Genomic DNA, 16,471 nt, shown 5'->3' on the forward strand with positions numbered 1-16,471 from the left:
GTTATGGCCCCGGGGGCTTTGGCGGGGGAAGTTAATTCCCCCGGGAGGGTTAGCGTGCCAGAGGCATGCATGAAGGAAGTTATGCCCTGCGAAATGTCTCCCCTGGGGTATCACCTAAGCACGTCAGTGAAGGAAAAAATTTGGAGGGGGGAATTTATGGACATTCTATCCCTGTTTCCCTCACAGAAGGATTTTATGGCTAAATCAGAGAAAAACGACAAACATGAGGACGACAGACGCAGACCCATACCGAGGTCATTTAATAACTGGTTGCAAGCGTTTTGCGTTTTTGCAGGTGTCATGACGGACAAGTACCCAGAACGCAGTAGTGGTTTGTTCCAGCATGTGGATCACATTCTGGAGGCTTACAAGAGTTTTGGCGGACTCGGTTGGTTTTACTACGACGAGTCTTTTAGGCAGAAATTGGCGGTCCACCCCTCGTTGCGCTGGGGTATGAAAGACGTTGGCCTGTGGCTAAATCTGCTGGCTCTGCAGAGGTCTGCCATGCCAAAGCCAGCTGCGGTTTCCAATTCCGGCGCAGTTTTCAGGAAAGGGAGCTGTTTCGCGTTCAACGATAGCCAGTGCCGCTGGAATGCGGCTTGTAAATACAGACACGAATGTTCGTACTGCGCAGGGGCTCACCCTGCGGCCAAGTGTTTAAAGAAGTCGGCGAATGCCGGGGCTAGCTCGAGCTCTAGGGATATTTTTCCAAAAAGCCTGCACGCCAGTGAGGCTGGAAAGTATGCGCCCATGGCTGGAAATTTATCCAGACCAGGTGACGGCGCAATTCCTCAGTAGAGGTTTTGAATTTGGTTTCCCCCTCCCTTCATTCTCGGGGGCGGGATGCACAATTGTGGGTAATTTAAAATCAGTCAGTCAGTTTCCACAGATCGTGAGGGAGAAGGTTGGCAAAGAAATTGCAGAAGGGCGCATTGCTGGTCCCTTTGAGCACCCCCCGTTTGATAATTTCCGCATATCGCCCCTAGGGGTGGTGCCCAAGAGGGAGCAGAATGCTTATAGGATTATACAGCACCTATCATTCCCTAAAGGGGATTCGCTGAACGACGAGATTAATGGGGAGCTTTGCTCGGTCACGTATGCGACTTTTGAGGAGGCGATCGTTAAAGTGCGGCAGTGTGGTCCCGGTGCGTTGCTGGCAAAAGCCGATATAAAATCGGCTTTTAGACTGTTGCCCATAGCCCCTGAGGCATTTAATTCTTTAGGTTTTTATTTTGACGGGGCCTACTTTTTTGACAGGTGTCTGCCTATGGGGTGTTCAGTATCATGCTCGTACTTCGAGGCGTTTTCGTCTTTCCTGCATTGGGTGGTTGGTTTTCAGTCAGGTAGTGACAAGATAGTCCACTACCTGGATGACTTTTTGTTTTTAGGACCTCGGGATTCGTTATGTTGTCAGGAGCTATTGCAGGCTTTCCAGGAAACGGCGGCGCAGTTTGGCGTTCCGCTGGCGGAGGAGAAGACATGTACCCCGGTGACATCGCTTGAGTTCCTAGGCATTTGCATAGACACATGTAGGATGGAGTTTCGTTTGCCGGAGGCAAAATTGGTGAAATTAAATTCATTAATATCTTCCTTTCTGTCAAGAAAGAAAGTGCTGCTCAAGGAGATGCAGTCACTGTTGGGCGTCCTGGCGTTTGCTGGCAGGATTATGCCCGTTGGGCGGATTTTTTCGCGTCGTCTGTACTTGGCAATAGCGGGTTTAAAGTCGCCGTTTGCCCACGTTAGGCTGACTAGTTCGATTAAGGCGGATTTGTTGGTCTGGGCACGTTTCCTCGAGACATATAACGGGAGATCGTTTTTCAGGAGGAGTTTGTGGCGGCGCCAGATTTTAGGTTATTCACGGACGCGGCGGGGTCCAAGGGCTTTGCTGCAATATGGGGAACGCACTGGTGCTGCGCAGCATGGCCAGAATCTTGGGTGGTTCAGGAGGTTACAAGAAACATCGTTCTGTTAGAGCTGTTCCCGATATTAGTGGCGTTAACTTTGTGGGGAGCTCAGTTTGCAAACAAAAGGATTCTGGTGGAAACAGACAATAAAGGGGTCCTCTTTGCCATAAATTGCCTTTCATCAAAGTCTTTGCTGGTGGTCAAGATCTTACGGCAGGTTGTGTTTCTTTGTTTACACTTTAATGTGTGGCTGAAAGCCAAGCACACGCCGGGAGTGCAAAATAATCTTGCCGATGCGTTATCTCGGTTTCAGATGGACCGTTTTCGCCAGCTGCTGCCAGATGCGGATGTGGAAGGGATTCGTTGCCCGGAATATCTGTGGGACCTAATCTGGACATAGTTTCAAGAGCAATACAGGGTTCGGTGGCACCCAAGACATGGTTGTGCTATGCTGCTTCTTGGAAGAGCTGGTTGTCCTTTGCAGAAGGGTTAGGAGTTAGTGATGGCCGCCCTTCCGAGGGGTCATTATTGGCGTTTGTGGCTTCCCTTATGGAGCAAAGTTTTTCTTTTAGCCATATCTCAAAAACCTTGGCGGGTATATCCTTTTTTTGCCGGCTGCGGGGTTTTCCGCCGTGCACGGCTTACTTTTCAGTGAAACAGGCCTTAAAAGGGTACAAGAGGGCTCATTTAGTTCCAGATGACAGAAGGCCGATTTCACTGGATCTTTTGGGTAAACTGTGCGAGATAGCGTCGTCCGTTTGCTTTTCGGGTTTTGAATCCCTGCTTTTTAGAACGGCGTTCGTGCTCGCTTTTCATGGGGCTTTACGGATATCAGAGCTACTCCCAAAATCTAAACGGGGTGGGTCGGGAATTTTAGTCGATCACGTAAGGGTAGACCCCACGGGAATTCAGTTGTGGTTAAGTCGCTCCAAGACCGACGCGTTGGGTAAAGGCGTTGGGATTCGGTTGGCGGCGAACAACGATAAGTCGATTTGCCCCGTGGACACGGTGTCTCAATTTTTAAGCATTAGGCCCCCGGTTCCGGGTTTGTTCTTAGTCCACCAGGATGGAGGGCCACTTACCAAATACCAATTTGATGCAGTGCTGCATAAGTGTCTAAAAAATTTGGGTTTGCAGAACATGCGTATATCCTCCCACTCATTTAGGATAGGCGCTGCATCAGAGGCGGCCCGGAGAGGGGTGTGTGAATCGGCCATTAAAGAGATGGGGAGGTGGAAATCAAATTGTTTTAGGATTTACGTTCGCCCTAACCTGTTTATTTAAAATTTTCAGGTCAGCCCCGCACAGTTTGGATTCTGGGACACTCCTATATTCACTGGGCGCATAAGAGAGCGGCCTTGCGTAGGTATTCAACTAATTTATCTTTTCGTCCGGAATCATTCCAGGTTTATTGGAAAGGTGTACGGGGACTTCAGTGGCATCAACTTTATTTTCACTTAAGTGGGCTTAGTCAGCGATGGCCTAAGCCGGATGTATTATTAATTCACGCAGGTGGGAATGATTTGGGTAAAGTAAGGACTTTGGATTTGTTATTTATGATTCAAAGGGATTTGCAGCGGTTTTCACTAGCCTCTCCAGGTACAATTTTGATTTTCTCAGAAATCGTTCCGCGCCTCTCTTGGCTCTCCTCTACTCAGAGGAGGGCCATGGAGAAGATGAGGAAGCGTATAAATCGGGCCATGAGCAAGTTCATGCCCCAGCTGGGTGGTCTGGCATACAGACATGTGGATCTAGAAGGGGGTTTTACCGGGTTATACAGGCAGGATGGCGTCCACCTCTCGGACGTGGGGATTGATATATTTAATTTGGGATTGCAGTACGGTATTGAGCAGGCCGCGGAGGTGGGGTGGGGCCGGGCATGATGCTCATGCCCGGCTTGTGGGACGTGATATGTCAATTAATGAGTTAAATGCTGCTTGAGTGACAAAAACTGAGCAGTTGCACTTATTTGGTTTTGCTTTATTAATGGCAATTTTTGATGTTGAAGTTATGGAATAAAATTGATATGATGATTTGAAATTATTTTGTGTTTAAACCAATAAAATTACCGCGGCCTTTATTCGCCAATGATGGGTCAGTGTATTTATTTATGTTGGTACCTGGAGTATGGTTGTTGGGTGGAGTGTATGGCCTACAGTCCCATAAGAAAGGGGGCACATTAGGAGCCCACTTGAGTGGGATTGTGGCCAGCACGGGGTTAATAGGTGATTAAGTGCTGAAGTTAGCTTGTAATTGGTTAATGTTTGCCTTGTAATTCCTATGTACTGTGCCTTTAAATTTGGGACCATCAGCCAGCCAATGGAAGGTGTCGGAAGCTTCTGGGAGCAGCAGAGGCTATAAAAGGTTTGGCTGGGCTGGGAATCTCCCTCTTTTCCCCTGGCAGCAGCAGCTGAAGAACTCCCTCCCTCCTCCCCTGTCGCGGTAAATTTATGTGGTAGGCGTCACCTTGGGATCCAGGGGGGACGTGATATGTCAATTAATGAGTTAAATGCTGCTTGAGTGACAAAAACTGAGCAGTTGCACTTATTTGGTTTTGCTTTATTAATGGCAATTTTTGATGTTGAAGTTATGGAATAAAATTGATATGATGATTTGAAATTATTTTGTGTTTAAACCAATAAAATTACCGCGGCCTTTATTCGCCAATGATGGGTCAGTGTATTTATTTATGTTGGTACCTGGAGTATGGTTGTTGGGTGGAGTGTATGGCCTACAGTCCCATTACTATTTCAACAAATGTGAAAGCACTGATTTGTAAAGGGGGCTGTAAAAGCAGTGATTTCTAGTAATGTCATGTAACATATCATTGGTCTATGATTGTCTTCTAAAGCATGTCTCCAGTCCCCAAATAGCCCACAATGTCTGCAGTCTCTGACCATCTCCTATAATATGTCTACAGTCTCTGACCATCTCCTTTAATATGTCTGCCGTCTCTGACCATCTCCTGTAATATGTCTGCAGTCTCTGACCATCTCCTGTAATATATACTGTAAATTCTCTGACCATCTCCTGTAGTATATACTGTACAGTCTCTGACCATCTCCTTTTATCTGTCTGCAGTCTCTGACTATCTCCTGTAATATATATTGTACAGTCTCTGACCATCTCCTGTAATATATACTGTACAGTCTCTGACCATCTCCTGTAATATATACTGTACAGTCTCTGACCATCTCCTGTAATATATACTGTACAGTCTCTGACCATCTCCTGTAATATATACTGTACAGTCTCTGACCATCTCCTATAACATGTCTGCAGTCTCTGACCATCTCCTGTAGTTTATACTGTACAGTTTCTAAATTTCTCTTGTAGTATGTTTTCAGCCTCTGATCTTTTTGTTGTAGTGTATCTGCGGTCTCTGACCATCTCCTGTAATATATCTGCAGTCTCTGACCATCTCCTGTAATATATCTGCAGTCTCTGACCATCTCCTGTAATATATCTCCTTTAGTATGTCTGTAGACTCTGACCAGCTCTTGTTGCATGTCTGCAGGCTTTGACAATTTCCTGTTGCATGTGTACTGTCTGAAAGCTATCCATAGCACTTCCACTTGAGGCCCCCAATATCATGAAAGTTGACCACCACTGCACTACTCTATCCAAAACAAAACAAAAAATAAATAAAAGCATTTGGCTTTGTACATGCTTTAACAACTTGCCAACCAGCCGCCGTTTTACGGCCGCAGGTCGGCTCCCCTGCGAGAGAGCCCGTAGCTATACGTCGGCTCTTGCGCAGGCCACTAGGGGCGCGTGCGCCCCCTGCTCGCCCCCGACTCCCGCGCGCGTGCCCGGTCCTGTCAGGGAGAGAAATGCTGATCTTCTGTTCATACAATGTATGAACAGAAGATCAGTCATTTCCCCTAGTGAGTCCACCCCCCCTACAGTTAGAATACACCCAGGGAACATACTTAACCCCTTCCCCGCCCCCTAGTGTTAACCCCTTCACTGCCAGTGGCATTTTTATAGTAATCCAATGCATTTTTATAGCACTGATCGCTATAAAAATGCCAATGGTCCCAAAAATGTGTCAAAAGTGTCCGAAGTGTCCGCCATAATGTCGCAGTACCGAAAAAAAAATCGGTGATCGCCGCCATTACTAGTAAAAAAATATATTAATAAAAATGCCATAAAAATACCCCATATTTCGTAAACGCTATAACTTTTGCGCAAACCAATCAATAAACGCTTATTGTGATTTTTTTTTTTATGAAAAATATGTAGAAGAATACGTATCGGCCTAAACTGAGGAAAAAAAATGTTTTTTTATATATATTTTTGGGGATATTTATTATAGTAAAAAGTAAAAAATATTCATTCTTTTCAAAATTGTCGCTCTATTTTTGTTTATAGCGCAAAAACTAAAAACCGCAGAGGTGATCAAATACCACCAAAAGAAAGCTCTATTTGTGGGGAAAAAAAGGACACCAATTTTGTTTGGGAGCCACGTCGCACGACCGCGCAATTTTCAGTTAAAGCGACGCAGTGCCGAATCGCAAAAAGTGCTCTGGTCTTTGACCAGCAATATGGTCCGGGGTCTAAGTGGTTAAAGTAAAACTGTTACTAGAGAAAATCTGGAAATACTAACTGCCTGGCTATTAGGCCAACCTTCTGGATCCGAAATTTCAAGGTATTGACCCGTGCAAGTATGCAGACTGAGATTGTTAGAAAGAAGTCACAGGTCTCATCTGCATACACTCAGAAACTCAGATTATTAACCACTTAACCACCAGCCGCCGTCATATAACGGCGGCAAGGTGGTTGCTTAACTGGGGGTCGCCGTTATTTAACGGCGCCCACCAGAAGCAGTAATGCGCGCCGCCTTGGGCGCGCACACTGAAAATTCTGTGCGCGCCGGGTCTATGAGACCCGGCGCTACACAGATCTCGGTAATTGACCGACAACCGCGGTCTTTTACCATGTGATCGCGCCGTCCAATGACGGCGCGATCACAGGTAAACAAACCGGCGTCATTTGATGACGCCGGTTCCTCCCTCCTCTCGCTGTACCGATCGGTACAGTGTGAGAGGAGAGCGCGGATGGCAGCAGCAGTGTGGGATGGATCTGTGACTATTGCAGTCACAGATCCATCCATCCCTGCTCAGCCATCCCTGCATTAACCCCTGCAATACTCTGCCTTCCCTGTGCAATACTCTGCAATGCTCTGCCTTCCCTGCGCAATTACTCTGCAATACCCCCTGCGCGATAATCTGCAATACCCCCCGCGCGATACTCTGCAATACCCCCCGCGCGATACTCTGCAATACCCCCCGCGCGATACTCTGCAATACCCCCCGCGCGATACTCTGCAATACCCCCCGCGCGATACTCTGCAATACCCCCCGCGCGATACTCTGCAAAAACCCCGCGCGATACTCTGCAAAAACCCCGCGCGATACTCTGCAAAAACCCCGCGCGATACTCTGCAAAAACCCAGCGCGATACTCTGCAAAAACCCAGCGCGATACTCTGCAAAAACCCCGCGCGATACTCTGCAAAAACCCAGCGCGATACTCTGCAAAAACCCCGCGCGATACTCTGCAAAAACCCCGCGCGATACTCTGCAAAAACCCCGCGCGATACTCTGCAATACCCCCGCGCGATACTCTGCAAAAACCCCGCGCGATACTCTGCAAAAACCCCGCGCGATACTCTGCAAAAACCCCGCGCGATACTCTGCAATACCCCCGCGCGATACTCTGCAATACCCCCGCGCGATACTCTGCAATACCCCCGCGCGATACTCTGCAATACCCCCGCGCGATACTCTGCAATACCCCCGCGCGATACTCTGCAATGCCCCCGCGCGATACTCTGCAGTACCCCCTGCCAGTACTCTGCAGTACCCCTTGCGCAATACTCTGCAGTACCCCCGCACAATACTCTGCAGTACCCCCCGCGCAATACTCTGCAGTACCCCCCGCGCAATACTCTGCAGTACCCCCCGCGCAATACTCTGCAATACCCCCCGCGCAATACTCTGCAATACCCCCCGCGCAATACTCTGCAATACCCCCCGCACAATACTCTGCAATACCCCCCACACAATACTCTGCAATACCCTCCACACAATACTCTGCAATATCCTCCACACAATACTCTGCAATACCCTCCACACAATACTCTGCAATACCCCCCACACAATACTCTGCAATACCCCCGCACAATACTCTGCAATACCCCCGCACCAATACTTTGCAATACCCCCCGCACAATACTCTGCAATACCTCCCGCACAATACTCTGCAATACCCCCGCACAATACTCTGCAATACCCCGGCCAATACTCTGCAATACCCCAACACCAATACTCTGCAATACCCCAACACCAATACTTTGCAATACACCGGCCAATACTCTGCAATACCCAGAAAATACTCTGGGGAAAAAAATGTGTTTTAACCACTTCCCGCCCACGTCATATGAGGTCCTTGACTTTGTGCAGGGATATCTAAATGATGCCTGCAGCTACAGGCATCATTCAGATATCATTTTTTCAGCCAGCGATTCTCTACACCATAAGAATGATCATGGCGGCTGTTCCGCCTCTTGATCGTTCTTACGGGAGGCAAAAGTGGACGTCCCCACTCCCTTCGCCCTCCGGTGCTTCTTCTGACTCACCGCTGCGATCGAAGCCAGGATCGTTTTTTTTTTTGTTTTTTTTCAGGCTTCCCAGCCTAGAGGTGAGATGTGGGGTCTTATTGACCCCACATCTCACTGTAAAGAGGACCTGTCATGCTATATCCCTATTACAAGGGATGTTTCCATTCCTTGTAATTGGAATAAAAGTGATCAAAACATTTATTTTTGGGGAAAAACGTGTCAAACTAAAATAAATAAAGTAAAATGAACAATAAAAATAAAAAATAAATATTTAAAGCGCCCCTGTTCCCGCGTGCGTATACAGAAGCGAATGTGCACGTAAGTCCCGCCCACATATGAAAACGGTGTTTAAACCACACATGTGGGGTATCGCTGCGAACGTTAGAGCGAGAGCAATCATTTTGGCCCCAGACCTCCTCTGTAACTAAAAACATGTAACCAGTAAAAACATTTAAAACGTCGCCTATGGGGATTTTTAAGTAGCGAAGTTTGGCGCCATTCCACAAGCGTGTGCAATATTGAGGGTGACATGTTGGGTATCTATTTACTCGGCGTAACTTCATCTTTCATATTATGCAAAAACATTGGGCTAACTTTAATGTTTTTTTTTTTAAAAAGCACAAAACTGTTTTATTTCCCAAAAAAATGCGTTCGAAAAATTGCTGTGCAAATACCATGTGCGATAAAAAGTTGCAACGACCGCCATTGTATTCTCTAGGGTTTTTGCTAAAAAAGCATATATAATGTTTTGGGGTTCTATGTAATTTTCTAGCAAATAAATGATGATTTTTCCATGTAGGAGAGGAATGTCAGAATTGGTCTGGGTGTTCCAGAACGCCTGATGGTGCTCCCTGCATGTCGGGCCTTTGTATGTGGCCACGCTGTGTAAAAGTCTCACATGTGGTATCGCCATACTCGGGAGGAATAGCAGAATGTGTTTTGGGGTGTATTTTGTGGTATGAATATGCTGTGTGCGAGAAATAACCTGCTAATATGAAACTTTTGTGGAAAAAAAATAAAAATAAAAAAAACCTTGATTTTGCAAAGAATTGTGGGAAAAAATTACAACTTCAAAAAACTCACCATGCCTCTTTCTAAATACCTTGGAATGTCTTCTTTCCAAAAAGGGGTCATTTAGGGGGTATTTGTACTTTTCTGGCATGTTAGGGTCTCAAGAAATGAGAAAGGCCGTCAGTACTTCAGATGTGATCAAATTGATAAATTTTCAGTAATTGGTACCATAGCTTGTAGACCCTATAACTTTCACCCAGACTAAATAATAACCCATTTTTTTTTTTAACCAAAGATATGTAGCAGTATACATTTTAGGCCAAATTTATGAAAAAAAATTCATTTTTTGCAAAATTTTATAATAGAAATGAAAAAAAAATTCATTTTTTTACAAAATTTTCGTTCTTTTTTCATTATTAGCGGAAAAAATAAAAACCGCAGAGGTGATCAAATACCACCAAAAGAAAGCTCTATTTGTGGGAAAAAAAGGACAAAAATTTCATTTGGTTACAGTGTTGTATGACTGAGTTATTGTCATTCAAAATGTGAGAGCACCGAAAGCTGAAAATTGGTCTGGTTATTAAGGGTGTTTAAGTGCCCAGTTGTCAAGTGGTTAAAGCCAGTTTGTGGGCATAATGGGCAGGAAATAAGTATTTATAAAATAATTTTTTGACCCTTATTTAGGGTTGTCCCGATTACCACTTTTTTAGGACCGAGTACAAGTACCGATACTTTTTTTCAAGTACTCGCCGATACCGAATACCGATACTTTTTTTTAAATGTGTCCCCAAATGCAGCCATGTCCCCCCACAAATGCAGCCATGTCCCCCCACAGATGCAGCCATGTCCCCCCACAGATGCAGCCATGTCCCCCCACAGATGCAGCCATGTCCCCCCACAGATGCAGCCATGTCCCCCCACAGATGCAGCCATGTCCCCCCCATATGCAGCCATGTCCCCCCACATATACAGCCATGTCCCCCCACATATGCAGCCATGTCCCCCATATATGCAGCCATGTCCCCCATATATGCAGCCATGTCCCCACACATGCAGCCATGTCCCCCATATATGCAGCCATGTCCCCCATATATGCAGCCATGTCCCCACACATGCAGCCATGTCCCCACACATGCAGCCATGTCCCCCATATATGCAGCCATATCCCCCATATAAGAAACCATGTCCCCCTTATAAGCAGCCATGTCCCCCTTATAAGCAGCCACCCCCCCCTTTACCTACGTGCTGCCGCCGCCGCTTGGTTAATACAGGCGGGGAACATTACAGCTTTCATTTGAATAGCTGTAGTTTCCTGCCGCGCAGCGTATAGACACTCCCCCTTGCTCGGGATTGGACAGATTACCCGAGCAAGGGGGAGTGTCTATACGCGGCGCGGCGGGAAACACTACAGCTATTCAAATGAAAGCTGTAATGTTCCCCGCCCGTGTTAACCATGCGGCGGCGGGATGCGGCGTATCGGCGGCGGCGGCATGGCTTTGAGTATTCGGCCAGGCATCGGGGGTATTTGTGGGAGTACAAGTACTCCCGCAAATACTCGGTATCCGTCCCGATATACTAGTATCGGTATCGGGACAACCCTACTTATCATCATATCCTGGTGATAGGTTTTAGGTTGCAGGTTTAAGTACATTGTCCACTATTCCACCCCGGGACCTTCAAGCTGTCCAGTGTGATGGAACACCACCATCTCCAAAAAAAAAGATTTTGAAGAAAAGTAAGACTTTACAGTAGTTCTTGTTTGCTGAAAAAGCTAAGTACCCCTTATAGAAAATAATCTGTAACAATTGGTAATGTACTACATAATATGCCATAATTCACATCGTAATACTCTTCTATTACTAGAAGATGTTTTCCCAAACACAAGTAAACCTTTCAAGCCCTCTTAGCACACACTTCTCTATTGCGTCTCTCTGTGATGTCTGTAATAACAATAATCCATTAGTCTTCAATTACAAGGCAAAACAAAAGCATGTTTTGTTCCAAGGTTTTCTAGAAGAGTTGCTTAGTAACATTGATTTTTATTAGAAAGGACGTATAGTTGGTCTACGAAAGACAGCTGTTGGGATTTTTTTTTTTGGGATGTAAAAAAAAAAGAAAAATCATCCCTAATTGAATTTAGATGTTCCGAGTCTATCCCTTCTACTATTATTTGTCATTGCATTAGTACAACATTTGCACCGTCTCCCTCGATCCTGTAATCTAATATGGCAAAGTGCAAACTAAAACAGGAATCTTAGTAACTGTTGTTATAAATAAAAGCATGATGACGTCAGGGTGAGTTTTGTTAGGTGAAACCCCTTAGGCACTGTTCACACCATGCGGTGCAATGGAGTGCACACGTGTTTCCATGCATTTTCTATGTGCCACGTGTAGATGAGCCTATTTATTTATTCATTTTTATTTTTATTTATTTTGTTTACAAACTTTTTTATTGGATACAAAAGTGGTACAGATAATGGTATCGGAAACCAATCGAAATGCAATACAGTACGCAGTATGTAGTTCTGGAAAATTATATCAAGCTATTGTCGGGGCCGGATTTGCTCTCCCTGCCGCCCCAAGGCCAGGTTCTGCAATTTTTTTCACATAACTTTATTGCTATCACACAGGAGAAAACAATTCCCTGTGTGATAGCAATTGGAGGTGACAGGTTCTCTTTATTGGCACTGTGCTAGAACTCCTGTCACAGCTGAGATGGGAAGAGCACAGCTCACCCCTCTCACTGTGTACATCAACGGCAGGGACAGGAGACAGGCGGCCGGTGGGGGGGCAGAGTCCCAAAGACAGAGCCAGCAGAGAGGTATGTGGGGTGGGGAGGACGGACGGAAGCACACATTTTACAAGTGACTTTGGCGACATCGCCACAATCACTTGGTAACGAGTGAGGCCCCGTACACACGACAGAGGAACTCGACGTGCCAAACACATCGAGTTCCTCGTCGAGTTCAGGGATGAAGCCGCCGAGGAGCTTGGCGGGCCGCCTTCTCCCATAGAACAACGAGAAAATAGAGAACATGTTCTCTATTTTCTCGACGAGTTCCTCGGCGGCTCCATCGGGCCAAAAGTGTACAGACGACAGAGTTTCTCGGCAGAATCCGGGTTTGACCGAGTTTCTCGGTGAATTCTGCCGAGAAACTCTGTCGTGTGTACGAGGCCTGAGAAGATTCCTCTACAGTACACATGGCGTGAAAAGCTAGAAAGCAACTTACCACCCTTAACTGTATGTTCCGGGCATCAAGGTACTCCATGCCGCTCCCCCCCAGAGGCGCCCTGCTGCACCGAGGCCTGGCCTCGGTGGCCTTGTGGGAAATTCGGGCCTGGCTATTGTGACGGTATGCGAGGTGAGATACGTGACAATAGGTACATTTCACCTCATGCGTGGAATTTTGTGTGTCGGAATTGTCTACACACAATCGGAATTTATGAGAATGGATTTTGTTGTTGGAAAATTTGAGAACCAGCTCTCAAATTTTTGTTGTTGGAAATTCCGACAGCAAATGTCCAATGGAGCCTACACACGGTCGGAATTTCCGACAAAAATCTCCCATCAAACATTTGTTGTCGGAAATTCTGACCGTGTGTACGCGGCATAATAGTAAAGTCCTGGGCCGGGATTCACGTACATCGGCGCATATTTATGCGGGCGTAACGTATCTTTTTTACACTACGCCGGAGCAGCGCGGAGAGGCATGCACTGTATTCATAAAGCCATTACTCACCAAGATGCGCCAGCGTAACGTATTTTCGAAGGCGTAGGCCAGCGTAAGTGTAAGTGGGCGTGATCCCATGCAAATGATGGTCCGAGCGTGTCGCAGTGGTTTACGTTGGGCGTATCTTAAACGGCGCATGCGCTGTGACGTGGACGTATGGCCCGCATCCCTCTGCGCATGCTCACAACTACGCCCGGTGTAACCCCTAAGCAGTCACTCGGCACTGCCCGAGGGCCCCATGCCACTAGGGGGCCCCATCAGGGTTGCCATGCTCAGTAAAACCAGGGACAGTAAGTAAAAATCTATTTATTTTTTACATCTGTCCCTGATATGTCCAAAACCGACATGCTTTTGATGTGAAAATCCAGAGATTTTAGCTGCCCCGCCTCTGCACTGCCTCCTGGCGTGGTGGTCATCTGTTAGCCCAGGGGCCCCATAATATTCTATTGCCCGGGGGCCCCATGAGTTGTCAGTCCACCCCTGCCCCTAAGATACGCCGGCCCACCGCCTACGCCCAGTGCATAAATACGCCCAGACATGCGCCCGTCGAGTGCAAAATTACACCAGCAGCTTTTGGTGTAGGTACTTTTGTTTTCTGTTTTCTGAGCCATGTCTGCTCCAGTGACTGGGAAGGAGAGGAGGAAAAAGAACTTTACACCTGAGGAGAAGGCAATCATTATCAATGCCATCTCAAGGCACAACGTGAACCTCCATGGGGCAGAGAGTGGCACGACCAGCAAGGTCCGGAAGGAGGAGATCCGGCAGGAGATAACCATGCAGGTCAATGCCCATGGCCAGGAGGTTAGGTCCTCAAGGGACATAGCCAAAAAGATTAATGACCTGCGTCGTCTGGTCAGAGACAAGCTGGCCACAATGAGGAGGCAAGCCAGGGGCACGGGAGGTGGACCAGCCAGGAAGATCAGCCTTACTCCTGATGAGGAGGTCATTGCCAGGTGCCTGCAGAGGGAGCAGGTAGAGGGTCTAGAGGGCTATGACTCCATTGATCAGCCCTTGAGGACAGGTAAGTGTGTTTTATCTCCTATCCGGTGTGTAGCATGTGTGGGGGTGCAAGGGAACATGTGACAAGTGTGTGGGTCCACCAACATGTAAATGCTTTGTGTCATCCACAGATGTGCTGGAGGGAGCTGGGCCGTCGTCGGGTGCTGGGCGACCCACGCCATCCCAGGAGGAGTGTGCCCACACCTCTCCTCTAGAGGAAGTTGAGGAGGAGCACGGTACTCTAGAGGAAGGTGTATACCTTGTGGAGGAGATCCCCATCCCTGGACCCTCCCCAACCTCCTCCCCCATCAGGGATAGCCCCTCAAGGGCCTCCTCCATAAGGGAAAGCCCCCCAAGGGCCTTCTCCATCAGGGGAAGCCCCTCATCCTCCGCCTCCCCATACAGACGGCCCAAGCCTCTCCTGCCCCCAGAAAGGCTACGAGGAAGACCAGGGATGATCCTGATGCCTTTGAAGAAAATCTGGCGAGGGACCAGGCACAGATCGGAAAAAACGAAATCTGAGATTGAAGCGCAACACCAAAATCTGATAGATCAGATATAGAATTATATATAGATTTATTTCAAGGTATAATAAACGTTATAACACAAAGCCGGCGCCTTTCGGAGGCCAGGGAATGCGACCCCTCCCCGGTCATCAGGGCTTGAAATAATGGTGGTATTGGAAACTAAACTGAATAGAAATTATATAATATTTGACCAAATGGCTCTGGCAGCAAAGTCTTTTATTTATTTATTATCTTGGGTGGTTGTGGGGGGGGGGAGTCTGTATAGCAATTACCGGCAGGTACTACTGATTCCCTAATTACTGAGAGAAGGGAGTATTAGGGATTTCCAAAATACAGTGGGTGAAAGGGGTGGGTAATGCCGCGTACAGACGATCGGTTTGGCTAATGAAAACGGGAACGTTTTCATCAGACGAACCGATTGTGTGTGGGCCCCATCGTTTTTTTTCCCATTGGTGAAAAAACTTAGAACCTATTTAACCTGTTTAAGTGTTCAGGCGTACCTCTCCTCCAGACCCAGACTATAGTGTACCCATTGTGATTGGGGGGGATTGTTCGGAGATACCTCTCCTCCAGCCTATAGAGTACCCTTTGGGGTTGGGTGTACATCAGAGCATTATGGTAGTTATGAGGGGCTATTGCCGGGAAGAACTGCATATTTAGCAGAGGTTGTGAAACTGGTCCAACAAAACCAAATTATCTAAAATGTTTCATGGGTTCCTTTATAAGAAAACATAAAAAGTCTTCAATGAGGAGTATTTCCACAATTTTAGTCAACCATGTTGAGATTAAAAGAGCACCGGATTGCTTCTGGCTACATTGATCATGTGAAGCAGGATAGTATTTTTGCAAATCTATATCTGGAATTTGGTATGACGCTTCAAGCTCAGAATTTCCCGGTTCCAAACAGTGAAGGTCCTTAGATGTGTAGAAGCTGCTGGTCCCAAAAATAACATCTCAGTCGAACACCTGTATACCCCTTACATCATTAGGATTACCAAAGGGTGCCAGCTAGGGTTGCCACCTCATCCCTTTAAAACAGAACACATATGAATTACACAGGTTCTGAGGCTAATTTAATTTAGATAAGGCTCCACTTGAGTTCAATTACCACCTTAATTAGCCACAGAACCTGTGTAATTCATATGTGTTCTGTTTTAAAGGGATGAAGTGGCAACCCTAGTGCCAGCACTACCCCTCCAATTTTATTTCCAAAGACTTTGGGTGAGTTGGTCAGGCCAAGCATTCATGTTTATGTACCCCATGGCTGCATGCTGTGAATGGGGGGGGGGGGGCTGACTGATGTGTGCGCATCCATCGTGCTGCCAAAGCTTATCTCAGAGGCCTGGCATTTGGCAAAACACAAGTTAATCTGGCACTTGTGTGTCCTAAAAGTAAGAACTACTTGGAGCAGAGCTATGTGAAGTACCTGCATACCTCTGTCTATACAAGGAAGGAAAAATAATCTCCTATGGAACCAGATTTATGGGTGAAAGACACAGCCCTGCCACGCTCAGGATTACACCTCTATCATGGCCTATAGAAAATACAAACCATCAATACTTCACATAAATAGCACATATCGTTTGGGGTCTATTTATAAAAAAAAAATGCTGTATGAATGTCTCATGTGTTGGAACATCCATCATGAATAATCACTGAAGTTTGCCTAAAAATT

Source organism: Rana temporaria, chromosome 2 (genome assembly GCF_905171775.1).
Source record: "Rana temporaria chromosome 2, aRanTem1.1, whole genome shotgun sequence".
In the NCBI taxonomy this organism is placed as follows: Eukaryota; Metazoa; Chordata; class Amphibia; order Anura; family Ranidae; genus Rana; species Rana temporaria.